This window comes from Nilaparvata lugens, chromosome 2 (assembly GCF_014356525.2).
Source record: "Nilaparvata lugens isolate BPH chromosome 2, ASM1435652v1, whole genome shotgun sequence".
Classification (NCBI taxonomy): domain Eukaryota; kingdom Metazoa; phylum Arthropoda; class Insecta; order Hemiptera; family Delphacidae; genus Nilaparvata; species Nilaparvata lugens.
This window is the reverse complement of record NC_052505.1, coordinates 57576902-57587570: the sequence shown is the minus strand read 5'-3', so window position 1 is coordinate 57587570 and position 10669 is coordinate 57576902.

The following is a 10669-nucleotide window of genomic DNA, read 5'->3' as shown; positions in this document are numbered from 1 at the left end:
GGAAGTAATCCAAAACCAATACGCCGAAATCACACACACACGTACTGACGGCACGACTGTCAAAGACACAATGTCCCACTCCTTGTAGAACAACTCCTTTTATACCCCAGTTCAGGATCTGGAGGGAATTTTTTTTCCCTTTTTTTCCCCCTTTTTTCCCGATTTTATGTGTTTTTAATTTTTTTTTTTTTTTTAATTTTTTTTTTTCAATTTTTTTTTTTATTTTTTTTTAATTTTTTTTTTTTTTTAATTTTTTTTTTTTCCCCCGATTTTATGTGTTTTTAATTTTTTTTTTTTAATATTTTTTTTTTTTTTTTAATTTTTTTTTTTTTTTTTTGAGGTTAGAGTGGTTGACCTGGATGACCTTGAGGTAGGTCTGGTTGACCTAGATGACCTTGAGGTGGGTGTGGTTGACCTGGATGACCTAGAGGTGGGTGTGGTTGACCTTGATGACCTTGAGGTAGGTGTGGTTGACCTAGATGACCTTGAGGTGGGTGTGGTTGACCTAGATGACCTTGAGGTTAGGGTGGTTGACCTAGATGACCTTGAGGTGGGTGTGGTTGACCTGGATGACCTTGAGGTTAGGGTGGTTGACCTAGATGACCTTGAGGTTGGGGGTGGTTGACCTGGATGACCTTGAGGTTAGGGTGGTTGACCTGGATGACCTTGAGGTTGGGGGTGGTTGACCTGGATGACCTTGAGGTTGGGGGTGGTTGACCTGGATGACCTTGAGGCGCCTGGATGACCTTGAGATAAAGGCGGGTCCTGGGACACTTGTGTCCCAGGACCCGCCTTTTTATACTACTTAGAAGCATTAATACCGTTTTCAAATTTACTTCAATCTTATCTCTTATTCATGTGTTTTGACATTCTTTAATGCTGATTAAAGTTTTGTATTTTACTAACTTACTTTTTCATTTGGTATTTCACCTTAGCCTACATGTTAATGATTAGTTTTAATACTGAGTTGCTTAAAACTGTTTTGCATTCATTCCAGTGCACAGGTTTTTGAATGCACAACGGTTCTTGCACTCATGTGGAGTTTCAGTCACGTGTCAAATCAATCAAGATACATTTGTTTCTCTTATTTCAGAATTTGATTTATTCTCTCCTTTTTATACAGTCCACTCTTTTTTAAGACTAAATTCCACAAACAGTTAATTTATTATTATTTGCCATCTAATAAAATATATGGTAATATTAGCGATCTATAATAAATGTTTTATTTTCCATATCTTAAATACATGGTAATAGGAAAATATTTCAAAAATGAGATTCATTTGCTAATAGAATGGATCAAAATCTGTAGTGAGGTAGGTCCACTAAATTAGATGTTTGGTCGAGTTAAAAATAATGTTCAATGAACAAATCATTGTATCATATGGTAATGGAAATGACGAAAAGTTGAAAAAAAATTATATTGAAATCCATCAAGTATGTCGAAAGATATAACGCAATGAAAGTCAATGTTTTCCCATATAAGTCTGTCTGGGCGCCTGACTTCTTGCCCGATATTCAATGGCGACGAGAAATGAAGGAGGCATCATGCTTCCAAACGCTTGAAGGTATAGCTTAGTCATCTAACTATATATATCAATGGTTCCAACTATCTGAGCTCTCATTGATTGTGTTTATGGGAGGTTGCAGAACATGTACGATTTCGACCAAGGACACGAAAATTCGTTCGGTGGGAGCTTTTGACAGTTCAGGTACCGGTCGCCATCTTGGAACAGAGTGGAGTGGTGCAATGCTTCTTATTGGTCGAGAGTTAAAGCGTTGGTTGTCTGCTGTTTTGTTAGGTTATGTCTTCACATCCAGAATCTATAGACTAAAAAAGGATGAGGCATACAAAGTATTTTATTCCATTGATGGAATTAATTACAGGATAGTCGAAAAGCAAGAAATTCATTCATTATTAATTTGCTGGAAAGTTTATTATTTTTTAGCTTTATCGACTATTCTACTAAACTAAGATGTGTTTATGTTATATATCAGTTGGAATACTATATTTTGTTAATTCATTCCTAGGCTAGGATCTATCCAGATAAATGTCTGGATAGTAGACATAAATCAAGAAAATTCAATTATTAACATTTTGCTAATATTCCATAAAACGTTTTATTCATTAACACTAATTGCATAGAAAAAGTAGTCAAATTTCCATTGATGACAGCACGAGCCATCATTAATTATTTAAAAAAACTTTATAGGAAAAACATGATTAGCCAAGTGCTTCTATAAGAACTAATCAATACTCCAGCTTTGTTGTGATAAGATAACATAGGTCTGTTGCAGCCTACATAAAAGAAAATATTGGCTTGGACAAGCTTGTATGATAAATTTAAAAATATATATTTTTTCAAATTATAAATTAATAATTATTATTGATTCCATAATAATGAATAATAGCTGAAATGTTCATATTGATAACACCTTCATTATTTTCTCAACACCAATCTGTAAACGATTAATTTCAAAAGTACTCGCCAAAAACGGTGAACCAGAATTCGATTTTCGTTCGGTAGGAGCAAGTAGTGGTGCACCAGTCACGTGGTTTCTGGTTACTGCTCACTTCGCCGAAGCCGTACATGCACCGCAACCTCCCATGAACACAATCATTGGTCAATTACTGCTTGCTTCTCTGCGCATGCGCTGATAGTTTGTTTACCATTGCATGATAGAATACATAACCAACAATGATGTTTGATAACCATTCATTAAATGAATTTTTCTCTATAGAAAATTTGAGAGTAATGGAATAAAAGAAATTTACACTTTTCTAGATGGAAGGTTTGACCTTTGTAATGTTGTATACTCACTTCTGATACATTAAACTAATGAAAGAAGGATTTTGTTTTGGCTCTATAATTTCTTCTACATCCATGGGCTCCGGATAGATAGTCAGAAGCTCATTTGAAAAAACAACACATTTACATTTATTATCAGTGATTTCTACAATACCTTCTTCAACAGTATATACATCTGTATTCACTTCTTTAATTAATCCTGTTGTTACATTTGGGGTTGACTTAACCGGGATTGAGATCACGTTGTAGCCTGGTTGTAATGTAACACTCTTATTATCTAGTAAACAACAATTCTTTCATTCCATCCTTATATTCAAGTTTATCATTAGCAAAGTTTACATTCATCTTAAACGCACGTAAAGTTTCATTTCCAAGAAGTATGTCATTTTTATTGGAGAAATCAAATATATACATCTTTATTCTATGGGGTTGGGAAAATACATTTTCAGTGTTGAAATAGTTATTTGTGCAACTAGTGCGCAAAGTGACAGTTTGCTGCACCGAAAGAAACGTTTATGCCCGAGCCGTAGGCGAGGGTGGAATGGCTTCTTGAGTGCAGCAGACGAACTTTGCTCACGTATTTCACATTAAACTTTTCCTACAGTTACCATTGAATATGAGAAGTGGTTGATTAAATGATTATGGGTAAAATGATGACTGAAATCCATCAAATGTTTGTGTGTGTGATGCTGTTATTAATAACAACCTTAATTCATTTAAAAATTAATAATCCAATTGAAGTTGAAAATTCTCAGCCAAAATTCTCATTTTTATTCATTCAAGAATCAGAAAAAATACAGATAGAACAAAAAATTCACATTCAACATACACACCAGCAGCTTGTTGGCTGAACCGAGCTGCAAAATGGCTGAACACAACAAGATGGCTGAACCGATAAGCGCGCGACCTAGCGGGAAGAATCGTACCTAAGTTTGTTTCATCCAGCTAAAAATTACTGAAACACGATTCAGAAATTTAGACTTTTGCTCAAATTACCGAAAAAAATGCTCAATGTAAACTGAGAAATATTTATAAAAATAACATAGAAAACAGAGAATATTTATTGTAGTATTGTTATGTTTTTTATTATTTCTATTTATATGAATATCGAACGGTAATCATTTAACCTCAAAATTCGAATTTTATAATGTATATTTGCTACTTTTCTCATTTCTTGCAGTTGAAATAATAATAATTATTATTGATAATTATTATCAATAGAAAATAACTATTATTTATTAATTAATGATGAGAATTCGTAAATGATGATTATTTAATTATGATTTAGATGAACATTATTCTTGTTTTGGATTTCTAGATTGGGATTTTATCATAAATGTAGGGTAGCCATTGAAATTATTCTCATCTAAATCTAACCACATTCATTGTTACCAACTCAATTTTTGTTTTCGTGCACTAATCCTCCATTTAACCCACTAACTATTTTGTTTTGCCATGTTGCAAATCTGGAGTGCAGAAAAGATTTTTCCCGCACTAGAGCGGAAAAGTGAATCTTTGCGTTCTGTAATCAGTGCAGGAATCGTCACTTTTCAAGGTAACTGTAGGAAAAAAATATATTCGTTTCCTTTACTTTCTCCATTAGGAGTTTTTACAATAAAGTCTTCCTTGTATCGAGTGATCTCAGGAGAGACCAATGATGGATGCATATAGTTTTTAGCAGATCCTGTGTCTACTAGCCATTTTCTTTTCTTTTGATTGAGAAAGTAAGGAAGAGATTTGCTTAAGATGTTCAAGTCGAGTCGTTTGGGGGGTCCTCCAAAAACTGGGGGCCTGACTCTAAAAAATGGTTTGTGAGTTTGTTGAGTGATTCAGTCAAAGTGTTTATTTGACATTGCATAGCCTCAATCGGGCTCTGATTGTAGTTATCTTCTGGTTCTTCCTCTAAGTAGTTTACTTCATATATGGTGATCTGTGAGTTTTCAATTTTTGTACAGGGTCTGTTCTTTGAGTGCGCATGGACACTGTGTTTGACGAACTTACTTGAGTGTTAGGTTTGAAATTACTGTTTTGCTGCTGAAAGCTTTGTTGTGGAAAACGTTGTTGTTGAAAGTTTGGACGATAGTTTTGTTTTTGGAAGCTTTGATTTGAAAAATTTTGTTGAAAGTTTTGGGGGAAGTTAGTTTGTTGAACATTGTGTGGTGAAATTGTTGTCTACTTTGGAAGGGTCTGTGTGTTTGTTCGAAAGAATTGTTGTGTGACCATTGTTTTTGAAAGTTTTGTTCGTAATTAGGATTTCTAGATGTTGTGTTGTTGGAATGTTTCCTACTATCTACCCTGTTCATTGTTTCAATAGTGGTTTTGTAGCATAGTTGCTGTAATACAATACTACAATCGTTTATTAATTTATTCCTAGCATCATCTAGGTCTTGTACTTGTAGTACTTGCAAATGTGACCCTAATGTTGGGTGAACTCCATGCACAAAAGTATTTACAAGGGTAGCATTCAGTTGATAAATCAAATTTTCTAATAGTAAACCTGTAACACCATCTAGCTTATACTTAGTAATTACATTTGTACGTTTTTCATTAAGTCTGTTCAAAAATTCAATAGGATGTTCCCTTTGATAGGATTTCATCACAGTCAACTCAGCAATGAGTTCAGGTACAGATCTGTTATCAGCAAAATTTTGTTTCAGTGATTTTATCAAGTCTTTTATTGAAGAACAACTGTTGTTGAATGCTACTGCTTCGGCTGGTCCTTCAAGTTTGCACATAGCAGCTTTGAAAAGAATCAAGTGATTAGCTTCTTTTTCTTGAATGTTATCAGCACAGTAGCCGATAGAAAGGTCTTCGCAAGTAGATATGAATTGATGTAACTTGTGAGAAGTACCATCGTAATGAGGTATGTATCTCAAGAGTTCATGTGGAATAGGTTTAGTGATTGTTGCCATTTTTGAAATATCTGAAGTTGAAGATAAGACTGGATGCAGTTTTGAGGGTTTGATGAAGTTCTTTTGTTTGGTACTCACAACTGGTTTGGAGAGTGTACTTGGATCGTCCTGGTCCTCATCCATGGATGAATCCGTGTCCCTTGGTTCTCTGTTGGTCAGGGGCCGCCAGGTGTTGTTTCTCTCTGCCAGGATGGAAGGCTGTGCACTTGGTTCCAGAGTGATGAGGGTAGGCCGCAGATGAGGAGTTACACTCGCGTTTTGGATTCGAGACAGTTGGTCACGAAAAAAAAGTTAATTGAACTTTACCGAAATGTCTTCAGTCCCATTTGTTCGGGCGCCAGTTAAGTAAATGGAACACGTGACATCCTTTTTAAAAAGATTTATTCAAGAAACAAACCGGCATAGTGACTGCCCAAAATACAGAAATGAGACAAAGAATCTTAATTACTAGAGCTTATATACTATTCTAAGTGCTGTATCAGCTACTATACAATAACAATGCGTATAACTTGAGACAATTACACAAGGTACTGAGAATCTTGAAAAGCATTCATTCAACTTGTTAATAATAGTATTCACATTAGTATTATTTACAATGAAACATATCACCCATTTTGAATAATCATCAATGATTATAAACATTTTTGCTTTGTGGGTGTCAAGCAGATCAATATGAACATGTTGCCAGGGACCACTAGATTCTGGCCAAGACTTGAATTTACTTTTAATTTTATTTTGAGTAAGTTGACATACTTTACAAGTTTGAACTTTTTGAACAATATCGTTGTCCATATTGAACCACCACACATATGATCTGGCAAGTAGCTTACTTCTAGTGATACCAACATGATCAGAGTGTATTATATCTAATATTTTCGCAATTAACACTTTTGGAATGACTACCCTATTACCATACATTAAACAACCTTCTTGTACTGATAATAAGTTTCTTATTTTAAAATATTTACTCAACACATTGTCATTTTTCAATTCATTTACATTACCATTTTGAACAATTTCAACGACCTTACTAAGTACAACATCCTCTGCTGTACTTTCTGCCACTTCCTTGTGCGATACTAAAACAGGTATACAAAATTACAATCATAATTCTCATCCAATAGTTGAACAAGATTAGAATTTGCTAAGTCAACTTCGCTACTGACAGGTAATCTAGACAGACAATTTGCATTCATAATGTGTGACCCTTTTTTATATTGTATTTTATATTGATAAGATGACAAAATTATTGACCATCTGAGCAATCTAGCATTAGACATTTTTGGTAGGTATTTCTTTTCAGAAAACAATGACACTAACGGTTCATGATCCGTCACAATAGTAAAGGAATTACCTTCTAAGTATTTGTGAAATTTAGTAACTCCAAATATAATACTCAAGGCTTCTCTGTGTAACTGACTATAGTTTCGTTGCGCTTTAGTTAAAATAGCAGATTCAAAAGCTATTGGCTTTTCAATACCATCTATTTCATGACTAAGCACTGCTCCTACTCCATAACAACTACTGTCACAAGTAAGAATAATTTTTTACTAGGATTGAAAAGTACAAGCGAAGATTTCTCTGAGATAACTGACTTACTTTTTTGAAATGCCTCCTCACATTCTTTAGACCAAGACCATTCCGTGTCTTTTCTTAATAATCTGTGTAAAGGTTCCAAAATATCTGATGACATGTTAACAAACTTTCTATAGTAATTGAATAAACCAAGATATGACTTGAGTTGGGTAACATTTTGTGGACAAGGAGCTTTCAATATTTTTTCAATTTTTGATTTTGAAGTGCCAAGACCCTCACTACTTATGGTATAACCCAACATTTCCAATGACATTACAAAAAACTCACTTTTTTCAGTATTAATTTTGACATTAAACTCATTAAGCCTAGACAATACATTATTCAATACAATTTCACATGACTTATGATTTTCACCACCAATAAGAACATCATCTTGGTAAGCAGCACAATTTTCAATACCTTCAAGAATTTTATCAATAGTTGATTGAAATATAGCAGGTGCAGATGATAGACCAAAGCATAGACGATTGAATACATAAAGACCATTAAATAGTATTGACTGTTAAGAACTTTTTACTGTTTTCACTTACTTCAATTTGCAAGAAGGCATTAGACAAATCAATTTTACAAGAAACTTTTGCATTGTGAAATTTTTGAAATATATCATCAATTTTTGGTAATGGATATTGATCGACAGATCAATGGGTGTAATCGCACGTCCAGTGCCAACTCACCTTTCATCAAATTTTTAATTGGGATCGATTTAGTATGTTATTTTGAACTCAAAATCACAAGAAATAAACGGCGCTCACTATTGTTTTTAAAATAAACAAAGTTCAAAGTTGCACAATTTTACATGCATTTAACCTATTAGAGGCAGCCATTTTGATTATCGAATATCAAAATCAAATTATTGAAAGGTCGATACAGTACATATCGACATACTTTACTTGCGTTCTATCTCTACACAATAGAAATAAAAACTAAAAATTGCTTGAATATGTAGCAGACGTTTAGTCAGTTAATAGAAAATAGTGTATAAATGTGACTAATCATGGCACAAATTGTATCTCAACTATTTTTAAAGATACCGACTTATTTTTTTTAATGAGAAAGGAACAAAAAAAAATGTGTCTGTACTATAAATTTCAACCTAAGAGCACAATTAAAACATTAAAAAAAATTGAATTGAATTTCTGAAGTGGCACACAACAAATAAACAAACCACTCCTTGTCTCAGACAGCACCGTATCGCGCATGCGTTAGCAACGGGTTTTTCCCGTTCCATTCAGTCAGATCTTTGAATGTAACGTTCTTTGTGATGATGGTTACCGAGCACTGTAACTGGAGCCAATCATCATTCTATTTGATGAAGATATTATTTTCCAATAATGATTTATCATTAAATTCAATATAATAATCAATTTATTATTATTTTATTTAATAAAAGAAAGAGTACTTTTGAAAAATATAATTAATAAAATATAACAGTTGTTATTTAACTGATGTTAAAAAACACTATAACTAAGTCACCATATTGTCATTTCAAAACAAAAACCGAACCCTCAAAGTGAACAAAGTGAGGTTAGTAGAACTAAATTATTTTTTTAAAAAATTATGATGAGTGAGCGCCGTTTATTTCTTGTGATTTTATGTTAAAAATATCATACTTAATCAATTCCAACCAAAAATTTGATGAAAGGTGAGTTGGCACTGGACGTGCGATTTAGCCGGTTTTGAATCTGGATCAAATTTGGAAAAATTTGAGACTGAATAAGCTCGAGACACCTTACCTCATTAACCATTTTTGGGTAATTCGACAAAATATTTCAGGACAAACCATTAGGAGACACCACGACAAATTTCTACTCGTTCATAGCCTAGACATGAAAATTACTGCTTGAAATGTTCACGACGAAATCCTAACCTCCAAACAAAAATTTTCATAATTTTATAATCACTGTAGTTCGAAAACATTTTATTTTTTGATCCTCGTCGCCAATTTGTTGTATACTCACTTCTGATACATTAAACTAATGAAAGAAGGATAAATAATAAATTGATTGATATATGACTGAGACGTATAATTCATTGACAGACATGACAAGTGACAAACTGATGAGCCGATGAGCCAAGCCTCGACTCTCGACTCTATACAATATCGATATTAGATTATCGATATATTACAATACCGAATCATTACATAAAACAGCATTTCTTCATTCACGCAGCTAGTAAACGACACATTTTAGTGTAAGTAAATCAACTTTATATGTGCGCGCCAAAACCTTGAAACACCGATTTTGAAATGGCGTTCCATGGGAACTTTTTGCACTAGTCCACAGAGAAGAAAGAAGAAATTCCTTCTACTTTGTGACTAGTCACGTGATGGAACAATTTACGATTATAACTGGGAACAATTTATAATAATATAAATAACGTACCGTAAACAATGTTTACGTTTTGCCTCACCCGTATGGCAAAAAAGCGTCCACACGTGCATTCAATGCTCGCCCGAGGCGCCTTTGAGCACGCCAAAATACCGACAGAGTTCCGGTACAGAGTTCGCCCACATGCCTCAAGCGAACAGTGTCCAGACGTGCGAATGCAAGCCCATACACGTATGCTCACCCGAGGCAAACGTACGTGTATACACCGTTTAAACAGAAATGCGGGTTCAAAAATTGTCTTCCAAACTTTTCCCTCTATAACCTTTCCTTGACTGGACTACTTTGAGAAATGTAGCTTGAGCCTTGAGAATTAAACAACAGAATAGATACAGAATGGAAACTTGGCTACTAACTAGGCACAAAAATCCGCCATCTTGTTAGAAAGTTCCGCATTGTAATAGCCACAGAGGAGAGGAATAAGCTCTCTGTGTAATAGCATAATAGAGAAACTATGATTGTGTTCATGGGAGGTTGCGGTGCATGTACGGCTTCGGCGAAGTGAGCAGTAACCAGAAACCACGTGACTGGTGCACCACTACTTGCTCCCCACCGAACGAAAATCGAATTCTGGTTCACCGTTTTTGGCGCGTACTTTTGAAATAAATCGTTTACAGATTGGTGTTGACAAAATAATAAAGGTGTTATCAATATGAACATTTCAGCTATTATTTATTATGATTGAATCAATAACAATTATTAATTTATAATTTGAAAAAATATATTCAATTTATTATACAAGCTTGTCCAAGCCAATATTATATTTCATGTAGGTTGCAGCAGACCTATGGTATCTTATCACAACAAAGCTGGAGTGGATGAATATATAAACATAAAAATTTGACTATTAGTTCTTATAGAAGCACTAGGCTAATCATGTTTTTCCTTATAAAGTTTTTTTAAATAATTAATGATGGCTCGTGCTGTCATCAATGAAAATTTGACTACTTTTTCTATGCAATTGGTG